Here is a 25,203-nt window from a genome sequence, read left to right as displayed (position 1 = left end):
AACATGATAATGAGAAAGAGAAAGAGAGAAAACATGATAATGAGAAAAAGAGAAAACATAATAATGCAGCATCTTTGTCCAAACCAGGCTGTATTGAACTAATGAAAGAAAAACCAGTCATTGCAGCTCACCCAGGTGTTCTCATTTAATGTAGAGATTTCATATTATGAGCTGCTGATAGTTTTCATTTGGTTGTAAGTGCCTCTGTGCTCAAAGGTCACGTTGTGCTAGTCAAGTGATTTAATGTCTTCAGTAACCCCAGTGAACTTCTCATGTAAACACTTGTCAGGTTATCAGCAGTCCTAAAAATGAACAAGGTACGACATGTATTCTCTTAATTACACTGAATTTAAAATTCTGTCACATTTAACTAACCCCAACTTTAACTAATTTCACAATGGAAATGGAGTTTTCTGAAGTCATACAACAGTTTTGTGTCACAAACAGACTTGAATTTAAGTTGAGGTGACATAATTTAGGTTACTAAGATACACCCATTCATATGTTTTTAAATATATTTTTGAAAGAAGTCTAGTAAAAGACAGTAAAACAGTCTTATTGTGAAATACTTATTATAATTTAAAATAAATGTTAGATTATGGATTTCAGTGTTGCATCAAATTAAAATAGAAAGGTTCAGATTTGGTGCTCAAGAAATATTTCTTATTATTATCAATATTGATATCAGTTGTTCTGCTTAATATTTTTGTGGACACGGCGATACTGTTTTAGGATAGCATGTTCAAAAGAACAGCGTTTATTTGAAACAGACATTTTGTTTGTAACATTAAAATGCCTTTATTTTAATCAATTTAATATATCCTTCCCTTCCAGGGAAAAAAGTTATTTTACCCAAACTTAGTATGTGCAATGCATTTTTAAACTTATTATAATATTACAGAATTAGATGCTAATATCAAACTCTACTCAAATCTCTACCTAAGTCCCCATGCTACGCAGTTTTCCAAATCAGTCACTTATAAAGGGTGATGCGTACGTAGTCGGTAGGTTGTGAGGCAGCTGGTTTTGTACCAAAAGATTGTATTACCATGCAGCCTTTGCATTCTTCCTGCATCTTTATGGCACTGTCGGAAGAGCAAATAATTGAAGTGTGCCGTCATGACTCCTCAGGGAGCAGGTTCTGGGGTGGGGGTCTAACTTGTGGCTCAGGCCCAGAGCATGCAGACTCATCCGTGAGATTAATGAGCCTGGCCGAGCAAAGGCTCATCACATTAGCATTGAGATATAAAATGTGACTCTGTCATGAAGGGAGGCACACTGGTGACTGCACTAAGGAAAGATCACCCGGGATACAATGCAGAATCATCTCTCCTCGCAGTTCTTTCTGATCTCAGCACTGGGCGCTGCTGACTAATTGCATTGTGAGACATTGACTAGAACAGTAAACAAGGCTGATGAGCTGTGCACGCAGGTGTTTTAAGAGTCATGGTGGCTGCATGAGGGAACTAATCTGTCAAGAGATTCTGTATGGAAAAAATATCCTTGGTTTCCACAGCTAAACAGTAAAAAAAACTAAACAACAGAGACAGAAGAAAAACCTGTTTCCATTGCTAGCTCATGCACCATAGCCTGATTACCGGGATGGTAGTAACAGCTGGTTTACATGACTCCTGCACTATATTACAAGTCTTTTGAAGCCATATGATAGCTTAGTGTACACGGAAGAGACTGGAGTTTTTTTTATTTTGAAATATCAACCTCTGAAACATTCTGATGGTACACTGACCTATAAGGGTATGTTTACATGACAACAATGTACTAAAAACAGTTTTGCATACAAGACAAAGTTGCTTAAACTGCTTATATTGTATTATGCATGCCAGACCAGTATTGTCCATGATACTTTGTAAAGAAACACTATGCATCTGAGTCCATACAGTACATATAGACTCAACATGTATAATGCAAGCATATGTCACTGTTTTCACAAATTCATCCCTCTTTTGAATGGAGTTAGGAGCAAATGAATTTCACAAAAAGTAATATCAGTCAGCCGTCACTAATTTCTTGACCCATCTTGATCTGACATGGTCTTCAGGAACATAGGGAAGGGGCAGAGATGGAGCATCTTCATGCCCAGGAACAGGGGCATCGGACTGGGGGTAAAACCAGTACTGATTACCAGTGCCCCAAAGGAAGAGAGGGCCCTTGAAAAGTCTGGAATATATATTTTCATGGGGAGGGGGGCCCATTAGGACTGCCTATGCATAGGGCCCGGGATCTCGTGCAGCGCCCCTGCCCAGGAAGTAACTAGGAACTAATTGTCTCTCAATTTCAGTCAATCCTAGCATGTGAATATAATAAACATAAAACACAGCGAGAGGGAAATCAAAACTGCGTCTCAACAAGCCAACAGATTAAAGAGTCTGTCATGCAAATCATGCATTAATGATGAGTGAGAGAGAATGAAAGAAAGATGATTTAGTGTTGTCTAATCGCACACAAACAAGACAAAGAAAGGCAATGAGACTTTGTTTAAACTAATTTAGAAATCTAAAAAGAACAATACATTATAAAAAAAACACTTATTATCAGCAAACAATATACCTTAATCAGATTTCATCTTTTAAATTTAGTTTAGGCAAAAAAATATAGATGTATTGAAAAAAAAAACTGTGTTTTGGACCCAGGTTTTGTGTATAGAAGTATCTGAACACATAAGCCCCTGAAAAAATGTATGAAATTTGTGACACATATCAAATCATCTCTTATATTTAAACATTTAAACAGTGGACTTGTTTTCATGTTGAATTACAGGAAATGTCCCAGATTTATTATAGTGTTTCTTTGTTTATAGTAAAAGAATTTACTAAAAAGGTATAGTTCACCTCAAAACGAAAATGTAATGCGTATCTGCTTACCCCTAGGGCATCCAAGATGTAGGTGACTTTGTTTCTTCAGTAGATTTTTAACTGAAACCATTGCAGTCTGTCACTCATATAATGTAATGGGATGGGAATCATGGCTAAAACATACAATAAAAAAAAAAAAAAAAAAAAAACATACAAAAAACAAAATCAAATTAAACCCTGCGGCTCATGATGATACATTGATGTGTAAAGACAAAAAACGATCAGTCTCTGCAAGCAACTGAACAGTATTTATATTGTTTTTAACCTCTGATTCACACAATGTGCAAACTGTTCGAACTCTCCTGAGTGCATCCTCCTGAGCCCGTTCTCAAGCAGGCATGTGAGGCGTCTTCTTCTTATTCTTGCTTTATGGCAGATCACAAACTTATAAGTGCATTACCGCCACCTATCTCTCAAATAGACCATTGACACTCAATCTACAATCTCAATTTGGAGTGTCAGTGGTCCATTTGAGGGATAGGTGGCGGTAATGCACTTATAAGTCTGCATCCAATGTAAAGCAAGAAGAAGAAGAAGCCTCCCCATGCCTGCTTGAAAATGGCTCAGGAGGAATCACTTAGGAGAGTTTGATCAGTTTGCACATTGCGTGAATCAGAAGTAAAAAAAAAACAATATAAATACTGTTCAGTTTCTTGCACACACTGATTGTTTTGTGTCTGTTTAATTTGGTTTTGTTTGTGTATGTTTTTTTTATTATTATTATTGTATATTTTAGCAGTGATCCCTATCCACTTACATTATGAGACTGCAATGGTTTCAGTTAAAAATCTCAGTTTTTGTTTTACTGAAGAAACAGTCACCTACATCTTGGATGCCCTGGGGGTAAACAGATAAACATAACATTTTCATTTTTGGGTGAACTATCCCTTTAACGAATTAAAAGGTGTATGAAGTGTGACTTAAGCATTAAAATAGTTTTTGAGATAACTTTATGTTTTTATAAGATATGCATACGTTGATATTGTGAATATGAGTAACTTTATGTTTTTATAAGATATGCATACGTTGATATTGTGAATCTGAGTAGCTAATATATATATATATATATATATATATATATAGGCATATACCCCTGATTACAAATGAGATCACAGAAACCAGAGCAGCCTGGAAATTTCAGCATTTTTTATTTTTTTAAGCAAGGTACGTTGACAGATATACACACTCTATTTGCATTATTGCATTCTCTTTGAAATGCACCAGTATTTCACCTCCCTAAATGTCTCTGGTCGCTGCAACCTTTCTAAAAGGACAGACAGCTAACACGCCTGCCCAGATTCAGGGCATAAATCCACACAGACTCCAAACAGATATTCACTTGCTAGTGAGTCAGCAAATTAACAAAGTGAGAGACCATTAATGTTTTTTTCAAATGTATATAAAAAAATAAAAATAATAATTGCCCTGGAAGACAGCAGCCCACAGGAAGAAAAATGATAATAATAGTCTTATAAGAGAAAATCTCTAATAAAGAAGAAGCAAGAGAGCGATAAATGTGAATTTAAATGCAGCCTTATTTTCTCATGACTGTGTTTCTCAGGTCTGCATCTCAAGTTAGGCTGGGAATTGAGAAAAATTTCACAACATCCACATTGCAATTTGATTCAGGCTTGATCTCGATTCATATTGATAAATAGGCAATCAGATCAGTGGCGGTTCTAGACCACAGTAACTGGGGGGTGGGATGGGGGGGGCACTTTTGCTTTTAAAATTAATCTTAACTTACTTTTAGTATTATTCATGTTGTCGTTTTCATCATGTCAAGTAAAACAATTGTGAATAAAAACAGAATGCAATGATGTTGAAGTTTCAAATGTAAATATTTTATTCAGAATACAACATAGATGACATATCAAATGTTTAAACTGAGAAAATGTATCATTTTAAGGGAAAAATAAGTTGATTTTATATTTAATGGCATCAACACATCTCCAAAAAGTTGGGACAAGGCTATTTTTACCACTGTGTGGCATCTCCTTTTCTTTTTATAACAGTCTGCAAACGTCTGAGGACTGAAGAGACAAGTTGCTCAAGTTTAGGAATAGGAATGTTGTCCCCTTCTTGTCTAATACAGGCTTCTAGTTGCTCAACTGTCTTAGGTCTTCTTTGTCGCATCTTCCTCTTTATGATGCGCCAAATGTTTTCTATGGGTGAAAGATCTGGACTGCAGGCTGGCCATTTCAGTACCCGGATCCTTCTTCTACGCAGCCATGATGTAATTGATGCAGTATGTGGTCTGGCATTGTAATGCTGGAAAATGCAAGGTCTTCCCTGAAAGAGACGACGTCTGGATGGGAGCATATGTCGTTCTAGAACTTGGATATACCTTTCAGCATTGATGGTGCCTTTCCAGATGTGAAGCCTGCCCATGCCACACGCACTCATGCAACTCCATACCATCAGAGATGCAGACTTCTGAACTGAGCGCTGATAACAACTTGGGTTGTCCTTGTCCTCTTTAGTCCGAATGACATAGCTTCCCAGTTTTCCAAAAATAAATTTTGATTCGTCTGACCTCAGAACAGTTTTCCACTTTGGCACAGTCCATTTTAAATGAGCCTTGGCCCAGAGAAAATGCCTGTGCTTCTGGATCATGTTTAGATATGGCTTCTTTTTGACCTAAAGAGTTTAAGCCGGCAACAGTGAATGGCATGGTGGATTGTGTTCACCGACAATGTTTTCTGGAAGCATTCCTGAGCCCATGTTGTGATTTCCATTACAGTAGCATTCCTGTATGTGATGCAGTGCCATCTAAGGGCCCGAAGATTACGACATCCAGTATGATTTTCCGGCCTTGACCCTTACGCACAGAGATTGTTCCAGATTCTCTGAATCTTTGGATGATATTATTCACTGTAGATGATGATAACTTCAAACTCTTTGCAATTTTTCTCTGAGAAACTTCTTTCTGATATTGCTCCACTATTTTTCGCTGCAGCATTGGGGGAATTGGTGATCCTTTGCCCATCTTGACTTCTGAGAGACACTGCCACTCTGAGAGGATCTTTTTATACCCAATCATGTTGCCAGTTGACCTAATAAGTCGGCCTTTTCCGGCCTGTTATTGCTACCTGTCCCAACTTTGTGTAGCTCTCATGAAATCCAAAATGAGCCAATATTTGGCATGACATTTAAAAATGTCTCACTTTCAACATTTGATCTGTTATCTATATTCTATTGTGAATAAAATATAAGTTTATTATTTTGTAAATTATTCCATTCCTTTTTACACACAATTTGTATAGTGTCCAAACTTTTATGGAATCGGGTTTGTCCATGTACATCTAACAACCGGCTAGAGGTACATTATCCTTATTTATCCTTATTTGTCGCTTATTACACGGCTCCTTGCCACATAAGTAAATAATTAGATCTAAATATAGATTTGTATAGAAATCTATATATAGAAATCAAAATATCAAAATCAAAATATAGAAATCAAAATATTGATTTGAGTTTAAATATTTGAGTGCAAGCTCAAACTAGACATACATTTAAGGGAAATGTTGATTCAAGGAAAAGGAAAATTCAATTTTGAATGAAATTTTTTTTTTATTATTTGAATATAAACAAGTATAAATAGTGTTTAAATCTATAATCAAATCAGATTATAGTAATGACTGGTTCTTTCATTCACCACCTGAATTGATGCATTTGGCCTACTTGTGCTCAAATACCTTTAAACCTTAGGCTACATCTGCTTCGTTTGTGTGCTAACATTTTGATCCATGATACTGATGCAAGTTTTAAATTAAAAACATTTATTTTTGAACAGGAGAACACGAGACAACTGTACCCTCAGAAACCAATCAAATAAGCTAAGCCTGCCATAATGAAAAAAAATGTCAACTATAAAGGAATAACCTTTCAGTTTTGTAAATTCCCATTAATTCCCTTATATTCTTGTTAACTCCCATGGAAATTTTCCAACTTTGAAAATTCCCAGAATTTTGCAACCCTATTCATTCATTGGCTTTGATAACATCATGAATTTATTGAGCATTGACTATAGCTTTTAAGCAAAGCACTGTTTGTTTCTGAAACTTGTTAATGTTGGCAACCTGACGTTAGGCCTGGCCCATAATTTACTTACAGCAACAAGCAGCCTGGTTGACAAACTAAGCTAAAGATTTAACATTAGCATACATACATTAGCAGCAGCTGTCTGGAGTTGACTACGTTAACTTTAATTTGATGTAGGTGCATAACATTCCTCATTCTGCCTCCTTTCTTTTTCCTTCCTGTCTTTCTTTTTTTTTGAAAGCCCGATTTGGTCTTTTTTTTTTGCGCAGCATGATCAGGCTCCCAGGCTCTAGACCGCTCAAGACTCACTGCGTTACTTGTTTGCCGCCGGCTGCCGTCTATTGGCGGACTAAACCATTTTCGGTGGGGGGGGTCCAGAGTGTCTGGCACTGAGTTCATTCTCTCAGTTGGTGTTATCAATATATTTTGAAATGAATAATGACATCAATTAGAGGGCCCAATTAATTCGAATTAGGCTACAAAAAAATAAAAAAATTTACAAAAAATTGATGGGATTTCAAAGGGCTCTCTCCCTAGACGGGGCCCTGGGTAGTCAGGTCCACTTCCCCCCCCCCACTACCACGCCCATGTATATATATATATATATATATATATATATATATTATCAGTTAATGCAACAGAAAAGTAATAAGAATGCCTAATGTCTTGAGGCACTTATGTCAGTGATTAACCTTTAGTGGCAGTGGTAATGGAGCGAGGCAGCAATCAGGCGTAACATAAAATGTGTTTATTTGTATTTATAAATCATCTTTATAATTTTTATTTTCTGTTGTGACCATTTCTGGGGAATGTATCGTTTAGTTTAACATTTCGCTTGCCTCACTAAACACTGATTTTACATTCTGGCAAGCGCTGAAAATAGCAGCTTAAATTAGCCTTCACTGTAAAAAAAAGTCAGTAAAATATACAGCAAAACACCGTCAAATTCCAACGGTAATGGAGCGTAAAACCAAAAACTTCCTTTTACTGTATTAAATAGATTGAATAACCGTTAATTGTGAGACTGGATAAAACTTTGTTTTTTACTGTAATAAAATGTTGAAATTCTAAATATTTTCTGTGAAAACAAATAAATATGCATACATTTAACAATTAAATATTGTAATGTTGAAAATGTCTGAAAACCTTAGATTTTACGGTATTATTTGAGTAAAACTACATCTTTTGGGGTTGTGCACATTGGAATTCACAGTATAAATCTGTAGATTTTTAAGCAAACAAAAACATCCATTTTTACAGAAGCAAGATGTTAAAAAATAGGGTCCACCGTAATAATACAACAAGTAAATACCATTTAAAAAAAGCTAATATCAGCAGTAAAAGACAATAAAATTGATAATATTTTTTTATTTTAAAATTCAGGTACTGATATACAGATTAAAAGTTACACTGTTAAAAAAAACTGTCAAATTTATGGTAAAATACCGGCAGCTGTGGTTGCCAGGAATATACCATGAAAAAAATGTGGAATCTGTAAAAGACAATACGGTATTTGTAACCCTAAATTTTACGGTAGACAACATATTTTTTTACCAAAATCATGGTAGAAAAAAACAAATATATTTGTCAATTATACAGTAATTTTATGTAAAAAATGCAAGTTTCCATAGCTTTTTACGGACATTTGCAGTAAAAAAAAAAGTTATAATATCATAATATATCACTGTAAAAAAAAAAAAAGTTGCATCAACTTAAAAAAATAAGGCAACTTATCGCAATCGCTTTTTTGAGTAAACTTAACAAACGGGACTAAAGTCCACCCAACTTAAAATAACAATAAGTTGTCACAACATAAATAGTCATGTTAACCTTAAAAATATCAGAACAAAATATATTTTGTTTGCTGAACACAAGGCCTATTATCTATAAGCATACACAATTTTAAAGTGAAAAAAGTGACACGACATTCAGCCAAGTATGGAGACTTATACTCAGAATTCATGCTCTACATTTCACCCATCGTGCACACACACACCATAATTTACGCTGCAGCACCCGGGGAGCAGTTGGTGGTTCAGTGGCTTGCTCAAGGGCACCTCAGTTGTGTTATTGCCGGCCCGAGTTTCAAACTCACAACCCTAGGGTTAGGAGTCAAACTCTCTAACCACTAGGCCACAACTTTACATTATTCAAGTCGTCTAAATAAATAAAAGACCATAACACGGGTCAAATAACTTTTTTTATTATTGAAAGTTTGTGTCCAAAGCACAAGGACATACCAAGTCTTGTATATTAATTTCTTTACTCAATGCATTTTACACTGAACTCAACACATGGTACATAATGCATGTTAAATAAATCCAGTGTTATTATACCTTCATACGTTAGCAGTCTTTTGGCATGAAGCCACATGTATTTAACATTTTTGTTTGTTTTTAAAGGAACTATTACATGAAAATTACTATATTGCGTATTTTAACATCAACCTAATCCAATGGGCAAAGTTACGTCCAGTGGACCTCTTTTTATTTCTTTGCAGATGTTGAAAAGATGTCCACTGAGGAGACAGAATGTTTTTATGATGTCTATTTTTTATGTTTTTTATGTCTTCTGTACGTCCGATATAGACGTTCACAGATCCTCCTTACAAGGTTTTGTGACTTTATTTCTGTCAGACATCTAGAGAAGCTCTTATTGAGAATTAACAAAGGTTTAAATGTTGATACTTGATTCACTTGAAGTCACCATTGTGGAGGAAAGTGTTTGGTTTAGTTGGGATCTTGGTCCAGTTACTTCTTTGCTCCAGTTACTTCTGTTTTTGTGGCAAAGAAAAGCAAAATTTAAAAGAGCTCAGGTGTTATCCACTCTTTGCTGGTGTTAGCTTGTCTCTTGCTGCTGTAACTGTGTGTTATAAAACACTCTTATTGTGGCAGAGAGAGAGTTGAGATCAAGTGTACTCTACACATCTTGTTTGTAATGGTGACAAATTATAGCAAAATCAGATGTTAATGTATTGTTGCGACTGTGGATTTGTTTTTATGGATCGAAACCTTGTAGAAAAAATTATTTTTAGAAAACAGATCATGTCGTCACAAACAGACATCAAGATTTTGGATATGCATCACATCAATGGTGACAATCAGAACAAAAAAGGCTGGAAAATAAGGATGAGTTTGTGCTATGGAGCTCTTTTGTTTGTCACCGTTGTTGTGATGCATATGCTAAATCTAGAAGTCTGTGTGTGTGAGTACATGATACTTTTACTCAAATTATTTCAAACGCATTCATTTTGACCATCTTCAAAATATGTATTTTGCTCTTGGTGCCTGTTAAAAATATCAAACAAAAAAACTTATTATGTGATGACTTTCTCATCATCAACAAAGAGTGGATAACACCTGAGCTCATTTAAATTTTGTCTTTCTTTGCCACAAAAACAGCGTTTTAAAATACACCGTTACAGCATTTAAAAAAAGACATCATAAAAACATTCTGTCTCCTCAGTGGACGTCTTTTCAACGTCTGCAAAGACATAAAAAGACGTCCACTGGAAGTAACTTTGCCCAGTGGATTAGGTTGATGTTAAAATACGCAATATAGTAATTTTCATGTAATAGTTCCTTTAAAAACAAACAAAAATGTTAAATACATGTGACTTCATGCCACAAGACTGCTAACGTATGAAGGTATAATTAACACTGGATTTATTTAACATGCATTATGTACCATGTGTTGAGTTCAGTGTAAAATGCATTGAGTAAAGAAGTTAATATACAAGACTTGGTATGTCCTTGTGCTTTGAACACAAACTTTCAATAATAAAAATAGTTATTTGACCCGTGTTATGGTCTTTTATTTATTTAGACGACTTGAATAATATAAAGTTGTGGCCTAGTGGTTAGAGAGTTTACTCCTAATCCTAGGGTTGTGAGTTTGAAACTCGGGTCGGCAATAACACAACTGAGGTGCCCTTGTGCTGCAGCATAAATGATGAATACTGAGTATAAGTCTCCATACTTGGCTGAATGTCACTTCACTTTTTTTTCACTTTAAAATTGTGTATGCTTATAGATAATAGGCCTTGTGTTCAGTAAACAAAAGATATTTTGTTCTGATATTTTTTAGGTTAACATGACTATTTATGTTGTGACAACTTATTATTATTTTAAGTTGGGTGGACTTTAGTCCCGTTTGTTAAGTTTACTCAAAAAAGCGCTTGCGATAAGTTGCCTTATTTTTTTTTAAAACTTTTTTTTTTACAGTGTATATATTATAACTTTTTTTTTACTGCAAATATCCATAAAAAGCTATGGAAAGTTGCATTTTTTACATGAAATTACTGTATAATTGACAAATATATTAGTTTTTTTCTACCATGATTTTGGTAAAAAATATGTTTTCTACTTTAAAATTTAGGGTTACAAAAACAGTATACCGTATTGTCTTTTACAGATTCCACATTTTTTTCACGGTATATTCCTGGCAACCACAGCTGCCGGTATTTTACCGTAAATTTGACAGTTTTTTTTAACAGTGTTGATAATTACAGAAGTTAAGTTGACATTTTCTCTTCTTCAGCTCTTCCTGTGTTTGATATGCAGAGAAATGTTGGGGCGAGGAAAAGGCTGTCCATCTGTCCTGAGGTTTTGATCTTTCCAGACATGATAAGGAGAGTTTAAAACCCCACAGTTCTCCAACCTATTCCAAACATTCAGGATCCCTTCCTCTCAAAGGGGCACACAAGACAAACAAAAAACTAATTTTCTCGGGCATTGGGCCAAGAGATTCTATAATTATCCTTCTTTAGCTGGTTCTCTCCTCTTCTAAACTGTTCCAGTCTTGCACTGTTCTCTCTGACAGCTCTGTACTTAATGCTACGGTGTTTAGGATTTAATAAGAGGTTTGCTTGCACCTACTACAGAAAAGGGAAGACACAAAATAAACAGTATTTAGATAAACCCGAGAATAATAGCAATACATTGTGCACAGTTGAAACATTTCACTTGTCTGAGCCTGAACTCAATGGTGAATACAAATGCAAACCAACATGTCAAAGGCTTCTAAAAATACCAGCAGGTTAGCACATAAACTAAATTTCTCCAGAGTGAGGCCAGTAAAAAAAAGGCTGTATATTAATTACATTACATCCATATTTCGGCTCTAATTTCTACAGGCAGCAATTAGGATGTGTAACTTAATTTAGAGCGTGCACTGACCCGTGAGATTGCCTATGCAAACCGCTTTGACAGAACTTCACCACAAACAAAATAAGCAGCAGGAGTTTCACATATCATTCTCTCTATGGTCGTCCCCAGGTCTCTTCATTTCAGCTTCAAATTAATTTACAAGTCACTAGAAATAGGACTGTAATGCAGGAAAATGATTTCTTGACAACTGAAATAAGTTGCTCTTTGTTCATTTTCGAAAAAGAAATATAACACAGTCACCAAATTACCACGCAGCTTTTTTAATTTTGGCCTTTAAGCCTGGAAATATTTGAGGTCAGAAATTTAATAAGGGTCAGAGCTCTTATAATGGTAGAGTGTCTCATTTGAGGATATTGAAGTCGTTGTTGTGGTCAATATCTAAAAAGTCCATCATCTCGCCACTCTCAATTAGTATGTGATGAGTGAGAGCGTCACGGTTTGACCTTGTCAATGGGGCTTAAATGGTCGCCATAATAAGATGTCTATGGGAGGAAGTGAATTTAGCCTCCATGCTGAAACATTGTTAAAACATCCCAAAGATGATCACATTTCAAAGTCTGTTAATGTTATTGAAGACGGTCACACTTCATATGTGCTGTTAAAACAAGAGAATAGAATGAAAATGCAAACATTCAACAAAAAATGCCTCAAAAATGAAATCTAACACTTCAGTTTCTCCACGTGGACTTGGAAAACAAAATTCTTAGGTGAGACCTTTCTGAGTGACTTGCAATTACTTTTCTTTCCATCTTTGTTTTGTCTCTCTTCTCTTATTTCATCAGGGTAGAAAAGGAAAAGGATCTGAGAGTGCGGAATATTCTCAAATAATGAAGTTGGTTTACTCTCGGAGTCGCAATGAACCATGTCATCCATCTTTAGGACTGTCATCCTGATTCTATATTTGAATGGCTTCAAAGGGAACGGAGATGTGAACTGCCGGCTTGTGTTTCGTTAAGAGTGTCTGACTCGTTTAATAGTCGTGAGCTTCACAAGAGCAGCACACTGTTGTTTGCTCTCCTTATAAAGAGTTTTAGAGCTTGTTGTTTGAAAAGTTTTTGAATGAAACTTCAGGAATCACAAATAGAAAAGTGTTTATTTATTGTAATGCAGTGTAGGAAAGGTTAAAGCAAAGTCAGGCTGATTGGGCCACTTTTTGATCATGAGACATAAATTATCATAAAGAGGCCTGATTTTCTTGGTTCACTATAAACTATTAATTATTCATGTTTAAATACAGGTTCTTTACTAGCATTGATAGTTCCATGAAGATATTTAACATCCGTGCAAAAAAAAGAAAAAGAAATAAAATGTTATTTTATTATCAGTTCGTCTATGACATTGTTGCAAATACGTACCATCTTCCGGAACATTTATTTTTAAGAGTGTACTGGCACTGATGGTTCCATGAAGAACTTAATATCCATATCCACAAAAGATTCTTTGTAGTGGAAAAATGGTCGTTAGATTATTAAAATGTTCTTTACACTAAGAAAATAATCATTCTTTTTAGAACTGCTCACTGAAAGGTTCTTTGGGGAACCCAAAATATTTGAAAAAAGCACTTTAGCTTTATTTTTTTATAATATATCTAGCAGTATAAAGAGTTCCACAATAATTTTTCATCTCTTGAAAAATCCTCTATGTACGTTGTATAAAGGATTTTGTACAACAATACAAATGTAAAAAAGCCATAAATTGTGCAGTTATGAATTCATTTAGAAATTATAGAGGTGGATATGAGCAAATGCTTAAATTGTTCAATTCGGATACCATAATGGTAAAGCCAAATTAAACATAATTGCACAAAAAAATCGGACAAAATGAGCAATTTGCTGGCAATTGTTGAGAAAAATGCTCCTAACCTATCAGCTTTGCTGCAAACCAACAGCGCCTGGTATAAAGCAGTATTGATTTGTTTCCTATTTTCAGTCCATTTAAACTGATGTTTACCATTTTCCTTTGCCTTCACAATTCAAAGCTGTCTCCATTTCAACAGAACCCTGTCTAGCAATGTCAATCAGCTAAATAATGTTACTTCTCTGACAAATTGAAACTATAAGCATTCACAACATCTAAAAAGGTCAAATGGAATGAATAGATGTGTGACCAATGCTGATTCTTATAGATAGATTTGTTACAGTAAACCAAAGCACAGTGAATTACAGAATCTTTCACACTGGCACAATCCTTACAATTGAGATTCGTTATATAGCATTAAAAGCAGAACAAAGTGATTGTATAGTTTTATGTTAACTGGCCACCTCCAGTGGACAAGATTAGCTCTTTTTAGCATTGGTTGAGAGCATGAGTGAATCAATAATAAAACTAGTCAATTTTAAAAATGGCAACTAAATTCTAAGAACTGTTAACGAGAGCTAGACTGATGTGAGCGGACATACTTAATATTACATCAGTAAAGCTCAGTTATATGTGTGTGTCATGTTCCAAGTAATTTTGTGGCATTCAATCAAGAAATTAATCAGGAGGATTGAATGAGAATGACAGGAAAGAGAAAGAGTGATAGAAAGAAAGAAAAGAAGAGATGGTAACCTTTAAGCAAACCTTAGTCATCCATCAGTCAGTCCTCGGTTTGATACTTCTCTCCATGTCTCTGGTGGGATCTGGTTTGCATGTCAATGCACTGCGGAGGCGGCACCATCTCCATACACAGCCTGAGAAGAGTAAAACATAGTTGTGACTGATGACTCCGGACTCTTCTGATTGTATTTCTGATTGTTACCACATAAATCACACATTTACCAATGCAATGCTGATGCATTTTTACCCTCCAGTAAGTAAGTTCAGGGAGATTACATGTTAAACATAGTGAGTGTTGCGGCATCGTAATGCGATCATCTAAACAACACGGCCCCGAATATATAAGGCAAACTCTGATTAGGGAGCCTGCATTAGAATTCATGGGAGAGCAAAATTTATGCAGTTACAAACATTTCCAGCCACAACCACAAACAAGCTCCACTGTATGGAAGACCAAAATATTAAAGGAACAGTTCACACCAACATCATGTGCAAACCCGTATGCTGGCTTTTTTTTTCTTCTGTGAAACACAAATGGAGAATTTTGAAAGGTCTTCATGCAGATTGTTTTTTTTTTCAACTGTGAGAAAAAAATAGTTTTGGTTATAAACTCAGAATTATTGAGAAATGTCTAAATTGTGAGATTAACATGCACAATTATCTTTTCATTTTTATTTATTTTTATCCTGTGGTGGAAAAAAAAGCTTTCATAGCTATCAAGCTGCAAAAAGGAATCCAAAAACACTATTACAACACGATAAAAGTAGTCTATGCAATGTGCATTAAATTCCAGTCTTCCAAAGCCTTGGGACAGATTTGAATGTGAAAATGACTGAAATTTATGTCATTACTGTAATTACTAAATCAATGAAGACTTAATCAATTAAGAAATGAAGAATTCACCCAAAGATGAAAATTCTATCATTTACTCACGTTGTTCCAAAGCTGTATGCATTTCTTCCTTCTTTTCTTCTGCAGAACACAAAAGATAGATATTTTGATAACCAAACAATTTCTTTCTCACAAAAACCTATTACATGGCTTCAAAAGAATGCAATTTTGTATGACTGGCTAATTTTACAATGCTTTTATAGAGATTTTCTGTTAATGCTGCCATTGTATGAAAATCCCGAATGAAGATTCTTCAGAAATTCTCATTTTTGTATTTGATTGTAAAAATAACAGCATGTGGATTTCAGATGTCATTTGCATGAGTAAATGATTAAAACAATTTAATGTTTTTGCCTGAACTATTCCTTTAAATGGAAGTATATTCATGTTCATGTTGATATGAAAATATATTTTCTTTGCTCTTCTTAGACAGCCATCACGTTTCCATTCAGTAATATGGCAAGTGCATGACAAGGTTATCATGCCACCGTAACAGACCCATTTGCATCAATGTGTAGCCCTCAATTACTCTGTCAAGTGGTTAAAGCGAATGTGAAACCTCTCGTTTGAATGTGGCTAGGACATCATGTTTAGCCTCCTGTTTCGAGCACAGATGAGTTTGTTAAACCTCATAAAGCCAGCGGGGAGGAAAAGTAATTTCTGCAGAACTTTTTCTGCACAGGCCACAGGCACTGGTTTTCGGAGACTTGAGGGCTTAAATTTCACTCATCATATCAGAATGTTCCTGCATATGGAGCCTAGCAGGGCGTCTGCTCATTGCGAATTCCCGCCGGCAACGGTAGCTACCATCAATCGCTCTCTTATCTGGAAAGACCCACCCAAGGTACTGACAGAAAAAAACAACAATCATCACTGGACAAAAGTTGCATATTTTATGCATGTGTGCACGTGTGTGTCCACACTGTAAAAACTAAAGGTTCCTGGAGGCACCTTTTGGGGTTCTTCACTTCGCCACACCGGCGGAACCCTCTGAAGAGCCTCTTGGCACCGCTCTAAATGGGGGTGGTTCTCTGAAGAACTTTTAATGGTTCATGGAGGAACCCTTTTATTAGGATGGCCAGGAACCACCTAGGGTGCTTCAAGGCACAATTTCCCTAATTTCAGTTCTTTAATATCCTCTTAATATCCAATTCTATAAATAATCCCACCGGTTTATTTGTCCTGCTATTGACATTTTTAATGATTTAAAAAAAAAAACTGAAAAAATAAAACAAATGCGTATAAAACATAGTTTATTGATAAACAACAACAATATCCATAATCACCTTAAATAGTCAATACTGCACATCACAATCCCATTATATACTGCTATAAACAACAACAACAAAAAAGCATTTACACCTTGGTAAAATTATAAACAAATAAATGCGACTCAATAATCTTAGAACTTTAAAAAACATTTTATTTACCTAAAATAATGATACAATTTAAATTAATAAATTCAATTAAATTTTAGACACAATGCAATTAATAGTAACATTTTCTTTCCTGTTCTAAATAGTGGTAAGTGATTGGGAGAATTCACACAGGACATTTTAAGAAATTGATAAGCCTCAAGATAAACTTAATAAACCAGTTTCTCAGCAGCATAAGTTGTTATAGTTGGGTTAACTTCGAGAGAAGTGAATGGGAGAGTATCACAAATATAGTTTTGCATTCTCATTTACTCAAATAGCAAAATAAAAAAACTCTAAAGATAGCATTTTTACAACTTTCAATCAAAGAAAAAAATCTGACACACTGATAACAGCAGTCAGAAGAGAGAACAATGTCAAATTTAGCATTCCTCCCAAAGACTCTGGATTAGAAACACCCTTGCATTAGCATTAACTATTTTTTTCTGTAATTTGATATGAATGTGATATAATACAAAGTATAGAGTAATAAATGCACATCATTTTTTAAAATAAAAATATACAAACATTGTGAGGATTTACGATGAAAACACAGCTGAAACACATCATCAGTCTTGTGAAAATGGTCCATGATCTCCTCCTGAATGGCCAACAGATACAGCAGAAAAATAGTGCGCTTTAGTGTACTTTTAATTGCTTTTCTGTATAATGTTGAACAGAACATAGGCACTCATAGTAAGGTGAACTCATGTTGGCAGGTTCATCAGCAAGAAGCTCTTAACCATCAGGAAAGTCTGCAGTGCTGCTCTCACCAAATGGGTCTCCTGTTATTACCACAGCTGTTCTGAGATTAGACTGTTCATTGAAAAAAAGAGTGATTTACATAAAATTAAATAATAAAATATTACATTTATTCATTTAGCACAGGTATTTTTTTTATTAACTTAAAAATGAGGAACACCATAGGAATTATTTTTGTCATATAAGTGCATTGATTAATGGTTGTGGCCTAATTAAGTGCACAATGTGTGTATAATGTACACTACATATGTCTACACACATGGACAAACTCATACTTACCTCATCATATACAGTCCAGGACAGCAGGATCTTCATGTTACAGGAAGGGCAATGTTATAATTTCTCTGAAAAAAAAAAGAAAAGAAAAAAAGAACTGTTAATAAACTATAAATAATTGAATGTTTTAGAAGGGGTTTCTGGGGTGTGTCTGCAACCGTTCACTTATTTACACACCTGCAAAAGATGGGGTATTTCCAGGTCTGTTTATTGTCAGCCAGCATCAGACATCAGCAGCTGTCTGTCCACTGCCTCACAGGTGTCCACTACAGAGCCACATTTCTTTATTAACTGCTGAATAAAAAAGAACAGTTTTTTTATTGTTTAATTCAGTTCAGTGTAACAGTGTACACAGTCATATATAATTTTGGATTAGGCCAAGCTGAAACACTATTTCAGTTATTTCCTTTTGAGATTTTTTGAGAAGTCATTCTGGATTTTCTGAGGAGAGAAAATTATCAAAACCAGTTTTATGTGCAAATGACTCGAAAAATAGGCTAATAGCCTAACGTTACATGTACGTTAACATAACGTTAACTATTTAATAAACGTAAACAACAACAATAATTTAGAAAAGTTAAAGAAAAGAGTTACAATGAATAAACGTAAACATAATGCATAAACAAAACTAATAATTATTGTTTGTGACCTTGTGTTTGTTTTCTCCATTTCGTCCCACAAAGTACATTAGACTCGTTATCGTCGTGGCTATTAAATTAATGGTTAAAACAAACATTTTAAATAATAATAATAAAAAAAAAACATAGTTTAATGTGTCAGTGTAGGAACTAGTGTACAAATAATAAATCTGTGTAACTTATTTATTTCAGAGCCTTTACTCACCTCTCACAGTGGTTGTTTCTTTGAGGAAAGGAGCCGTTACTTCTTTGTATTTGAAATCGCTCTTCCACGCACGCGCGCGCGAGCAAACAGCAGGAGCGCGAGGATGCCAAACCTCATGCATTTTCTTCTTCTTGACAACAGCTGAACAATTATTTCTGAATAATTTAAACTTATTTTATTAGGCAAATTAAAAAACTCTAAATATTACTATTGTACCGATTCTTATAATTTGAGTATTTTTTTCATTAAATTAATACGTTGAGTCACATTTAGTTCAATAATATTTTTAATGTTTGCTTTAAAGTTTCAAGGTAAACTATCCACCTTCAAATGATTTAACATTTAGCCTATTTCAATAAAACTATTTTAAGTTATTGCAGTATTTAAGTTTAAGTCTGGAGGAAATTAATAAATAACAATAACAAACATGGTGAAACATGCTGGATGCCTGTTTGCTTGTATATATTCCCTATTGCTGAGAACAGTGTTTTCAGAAATAATTGTAACATTTTAGTTGGATATAGTGGCTGTTTAGAAGATTTTGTATGTCCTTTTGTTATTTTATTTATTTATTTATGTTTTGACAGAACAAGTGTGAAGATTTTTACAAACATTTCGTTTTTTTTTTTTTCACATGGAAAGTGCCACAAAAGTCATTGTTCCATCACATGCCTAAAAAGTAAATATTAATAATAATAATCAGTCAAATTTAATTTTTGTCACATGAATATCTGGGTTCTTCCAGATGCTGGCTTTTACAAGTGAGATCTTCCAGGAACCACTTTAATGTTAACAGAGCTTACAGTAACCCTTTTTAAAAATGTGAGTTCCTCCAGGAACCTCCAGAGCACTTTGAGGTCTCAGTGTAATGAAAGTGTGACTCCAGAACCTCAGAACTGGGAACAAAGTGCTTCAAGGATCCCATGAGTTCCTACATGAACTGCAAAGACTATAATGGTTCCTCCAGGAACCATATTATGAGAAAGAGCTTTGGGGCACTTAAAATACATTTAAAGGTTCCTGGAGTACTCAAAAGGATACCTGAGGCACCTTTAGTTTTTACAGTGCATAATCCATAAAACAGCTGCATTGTGTTCTTCCTCTGTGGAATTTTAGGATCACAGTCTTATAAAGCTTCTCTGCCAGGCTGCAAAGCACTGCCGGTAGTCCGCACTTGCCGAAAATGTGCAGCGCTAGTGCAGCTGCTATAGAGCAGTAACCACAAGAGCAAGTCTGTTCGCCTCTGGATAAATTAATAACTATCAATCTCTCCAAAAGCCGGGCATTTCCTTTAGTTTTAATGCCAGTCAGCGAAATGCGAGGCAGCTCCTAAAGGAACTCAACACGAGGCCTTACAGGCTTTTGAGTGTGGCGGTGTCATTTTTATACTTCGAATTATAAGCATCCGCAATGATTAACAAAATTCTCATCACTTGCAGCTCCTTCTGTAATATTTGCGATGTGATTTATGCGAATATTATGAGCCAAAACCTATTTATGAAATTGAGTTGCGAGGCTTGGTGCGTATTGGATTTTTGTCCTTTCTTATCAACGTTTCAGTCTTGATTGATGACTTATGCTTTAATTATTTATTGAAATACTGTAAGTGGATGATAATTAGAGAATATCTGGGCTGAAGAAAGTGCTGATCTGAAAGGCAGAGCTGAAGGTTGACAAAGTTCATCCAGACAGCTCAGAATTTATCTGCAGTGTGGACTGAACTGCAAAATCTGATCAACTGCAAACAGTCTTCTGGCATACTAATTATACACTGACACATGTTATTCATGCTTCCACACACACATGGACATATATGCCTGTTCCTAATTTATCAAAGCGACCAGTGTCCATTTGCGAATTATTGTCATTCTTGGAGCATTTATGGGTGGTATTTTTTGACTATTTGACATTTTAAAAAATAAACTTTTCCTTTTGCCCAATTTACATTGCAAAGGTGGCAGAGAGTCACTTCTGAAGTGACATCAATGCGGCTCAGAGGTGGCATTAATGCATTTACACAACAAATACAACTATATGCTGTAATACTAGGGGTGAAGGTGGGTCAGAGCAGGCATTATTTAATAGCACCGCTGTTTTCATTAAAAAAATAATAATGTTTTCAAGAACCAAAATGGCATTTTATAATCATCTCTGAAGTATCGTGTGACACTAAAGACTGGGGTAATGGATGCTGAAAAATCAGCTTCGCCTCAAAGGAATAAGTTATTAAAGAATACATTTTTTTTTAATATATTCAAATATAAAAAAAAAACGTTACATTTTAACAACAGTTCACAAATGTACTGTTTTACTGCATTGCAATCAAATATATATATATATATATATATATATATATATATATATATATATATGTTTAAATGGCAGTGCATTAGATTACGAGTGAATAATAAAACATAATAAAACATAATTCACAATGGAATGTTTTTATTTATGGGAACTGGGTAAATAAAGATGCATATCTAAATATTATTTTTGCATGTCAACAATGAAAACATCTTCAAATTTAGCCCAAAACAGCTTTGCATCCAGTGCCAGTGCTCTGTAATATTCCATAACTGCTTCATAACAGCTGGATGTTTGCAGCAGTATACAGCAGCAGAGCTCAAGTGAGACTTATGCATTGATAGCTTGTCCAAAATATAATTTTAGTCTCCAGTCTAACTTGTTAGTTTTTCCCCAACTACATTTATGCTGTAGTGGGGTACAACAACAACTATCTGCACCTGTTTTATCCTTCCTTTCAGTATGTCTGTTTTTTATGCTGATGAGCAGAAAAACTCACCAAAACAAATGATTTGCATCATAGCAGTGACAGCACCTGCTAGCTGCAGAAGCCAGCAGTGTGTGTGGCTCTGGGGTGCATTACAGTACTCTTGCAGGGCCTTTCCTAGAAATGAACTCTGAAAACATGCTGTCACAGAGAGAGGATGAGCATTCAAACCCATCTGCCATCAGCTGCCTGGAGGTGGAACAAATTGCACAAATACATCTGAGTAATACAAGTGTATTCCATTCATACTAGAAAATAAGATAAATGTGTGGAATAATACCTTATAACCAGGTCCAGACACCACCTATTGATTTTTTCAATATGCTGGATATATACTACTAATCACAGGAGCGCCTTTACTGACGAGATGCGCATGATAATCGCATTCGATTTTATGCACAGCCCTAGTTCAGTTCAACACATGACTCCTCTCTCTATGGTGTGCTGCCCATCCCAGGCTGGTGGGCGAATGAAACGCTCTTCTGAGATGTTCACAGGTCACAGCTGATGAGAGCTACAGCCAGTGTTTTATGAATCTGTAATGGCCATCATATTTCAGTCAGGCCCGTATGTTGTGTACACCATGCTGGAAACCAATTTCCTTTATTTTGGGAAAAACTTCGCTTTCGTCCAGTAAGCAACTGCTGTTCGTTTTAGTGTTGGCTGCATCTAATTATGGCCATGTTATTTTGCTCAGAGGAGGTTTTAAAAAAAAGCTACCGGGTATGAATAATTCTTAAATCAGACCCATTATGAAGCCAATATGAATTTCATTTCTAAATAACCAAAATATCTGTGTAGAAACCTGAAGAATAGAAACCCATAACTGCACTTCCTACTTGTTTTCTGCTGCTTAAATGGCTACAGCATGTCCAAATCTAAACACTGGAAAGACTATAAAAATATTGCTGGAATGAATGGAAAACATTGAACTTGTTAGTTTAAAATGGGGAGGAAAAGCAAAATGGTTTAATCAACTTACTGTGAGGTCCGTGCCGGGGTTGGAAAAATCTTATCTTAATGTTTATTCTTCCCTAAGTGTTCCCATATATTTCAATAGTAAGAGGTTCTCCTACTTCCTGTGATATTCAGGAAGACTGTGTTGTTGGCTGGCTGAGCTGAGGGAGGGATTTGGCTGACCTGAGCTTCTCTCATGTCTGTTTACTGAACTCCCAGTTTAAACGTTCACCAACAACCTTATGAAAGTGAAATATTTTGGCTCTGATAATTTCCTCCTGTTGTTACACAAAAGGAGCAACCAATGCTTTCACTGTGATACGGCTGTATACAATGGGGAAAAAAGTTCAAATAATAATAGGGAAGCAGTTTTGGCTGACACAAGAGACTCCCAGATTTTTCTGTTGGGGGGAAAATCATGTCGACCATCAAGTCGCCCATTCAACCATAAATTAAGGTCATTAAGAACCCAAGGTCATTCCCATTACCCCCTTGATGTCCGTACCTTAATTATATATAAAGAGTGCGTCAAATGCACATTAATATTTATTGTAATTCCATTTGTAACTTTGCCAATGCAACAGCATAAGTCAAATCTATTTTTTATTGACTTTGTCAAATTTGCAGAGGAACAGGCATTGGAGCGCTGGATGTAATTAGTGCTATTGACTGAACTAATCCCAATGGAGCCATACGATTGGATGAGTATCAATATCAATTCAAACTAAGAAACAGCACAAATAAACAAATTGAAGACCTCAGAGGAAGGAGGAAAGTCTACATTTTGGGGGAAAATATACCGAAACTAAACTATCATGACATATACTAAAATCGAAGTGTACGGGTACTTTGTCAAATATATGAACTGATTGAAATTAAGACAAAAGAGATTTTCTCATTTAAGTAGCTTTGATGCAGAAACTTTTGAAAGCAAACTTTTGTTAAGGTTTAACAATAGCTGCTATTTATTAGCTTATATACAGTATAATATATAAATTATACTTCAGCTGTTTTTAGACTTTCAAAGTACTTCAAAGTATATTCAAAGTGTGTATATATCTGTGTGTGTGTGTGTGTGTGTGTGTGTGTGTGTGTGTGTGTGTGTGTGTGTGTGTGTGTGCACTGTGAACATCTAAAAAACAGTTGAAATATCATTTTTGCTTTGGAAATGTAGGGAGTTAAAGTACTAAGTATTCTGTTTCAAAGGAACTTCAGTTAAGAACAAATTCCTCATAATTTATTGAAGTACATGTAGAACCCCGACTTTGATTAACTGCTTTAATTACAATCTATGTCACAAGTTGCAGGACGCAAGTTCCTACCAAACCAAATTACACATGACCCAGGTTTAAATTTCAATCCTGGGCATAGTCCTTTAAGAAGACATCCACAACCCTGGCAACAAAAGTGCACTAAAATAAATTATGGGCTGGACCTTAGCATTTAGACCTTATAGTTTAACTTTTAGATAAGAGTGAAAGGTAAATTAAATATTCAATCATCAATTTCTCTTCAGAGAGACTTCAAGAAAATGTGATTCCTTTTCTCCTCTATTTGACCCTCTTGTACGTCTCAGGGGAAGGGACACAACCCGGTCATAAACCCAGGATCTGCCACTTTATTTATTTAAAGTGCAAGGCATTTCACTGACCCTGCATGAAAAGATTCTTTATATTTGGAAAAGTAGTGTGAGATCTCCTTGGAGAAACCATGTAGATATCACCTTTTCTCTCTCCCAAACCTTGTCTGCTGCCTGTCAAAGTTATGCATGCCAATGTGTTAATGAAAAATCACAAGTCTATCTTTACATTTTTGTTGCCATTCGTTAAACATAACACTATGCACCGTTTTTCAAGTAAGAGATTAACCCAATTCCATGACTCTGTCAAAATGTTCTAATGAGGAGAAACGCTTATGTTATTGCACAAGAAAGCCGTTTTATCATGAAACTCTGTGGATGACCTATGGTCAAGGCCTTCAGAAACTGTCAGTATAGTGGACTGCTGTCATCTTAAACACCTCTCAAACACCTCCTAGAAGCATGTTAATGGTGAGATGACTTGTTTGTCCTTGTTGTCCGCTTGTTGAGCTCTACTCCCATCGACCACGGTTCAAGTTTCTGTGGAGTAACCCATGTTTGCACTAGTATGGAAATAGTTTCAGAAGCAAAATATTTTTGCCTAGTTTGTTACATTGAGTGCATGGAAAGTTTGCACACAGGGAGGAACTCTTGCAACTCTTGGTTTTAATTTCAAGACATCAAGTGGAAAATTAATGATTTTTATTTACAACACTTCCTCTTTTTTTTAAACAACAGAACATTTACTGGAGCACTACAGCAATAAACAATTTGGCTTTGAGAAATTTGTCTGTTTTAGAAGCTGCATGTAAATTACTTCTTCACCCTGGTGTGTTCCAAATTTACACTATATATACTGTATATAGTGCATTTATTGGAAAAAATAACATCATGTTGGTTTTAAAATTACACGAGGGTCAAAAATGACTGATTCTGTGCTAATGTTATGATCACGGGTAAACCGAAGGCTTTAATGAAGGGCAATCATCGGCAAAGGCGTCATTACGTCAAGCTCAAAAGAACGGGCAAACCATTTTTCTTCAAATTGTTTATTGAATTTAACTGT

General features: G+C 35.3%; 2 long non-coding RNA genes across 2 annotated transcripts in view; both read right to left on the bottom strand.

The window, feature by feature from the left end:
- Window positions 1–11,441: 11,441 nt before the first annotated feature.
- Window positions 11,442–25,203, bottom strand: part of LOC132154146 (uncharacterized) — an 81,334-nt gene continuing 67,572 nt past the window's right edge. Inside the window, exons 2-3 of the long non-coding RNA XR_009437084.1 lie at window positions 14,636–14,757; window positions 11,442–11,793 (exon numbers count right to left, since the gene is read on the bottom strand). This is a non-coding gene — a long non-coding RNA (uncharacterized LOC132154146). The remainder of the gene's footprint in view (window positions 11,794–14,635; window positions 14,758–25,203) is intronic.
- LOC132154145 (uncharacterized) lies at window positions 17,254–18,358 on the bottom strand. The gene is made up of 4 exons (XR_009437082.1): window positions 18,145–18,358; window positions 17,967–18,035; window positions 17,673–17,745; window positions 17,254–17,530 (listed from the first exon to the last, which is right to left on the bottom strand). It is a non-coding gene; the product is annotated as an uncharacterized LOC132154145 (long non-coding RNA).

The sequence above is a fragment of the Carassius carassius genome, chromosome 12 (genome assembly GCF_963082965.1).
Source record: "Carassius carassius chromosome 12, fCarCar2.1, whole genome shotgun sequence".
In the NCBI taxonomy this organism is placed as follows: domain Eukaryota; kingdom Metazoa; phylum Chordata; class Actinopteri; order Cypriniformes; family Cyprinidae; genus Carassius; species Carassius carassius.
Note: the sequence above shows the minus strand (reverse complement) of the source record. Positions and strands in the feature narration are given on the sequence as shown.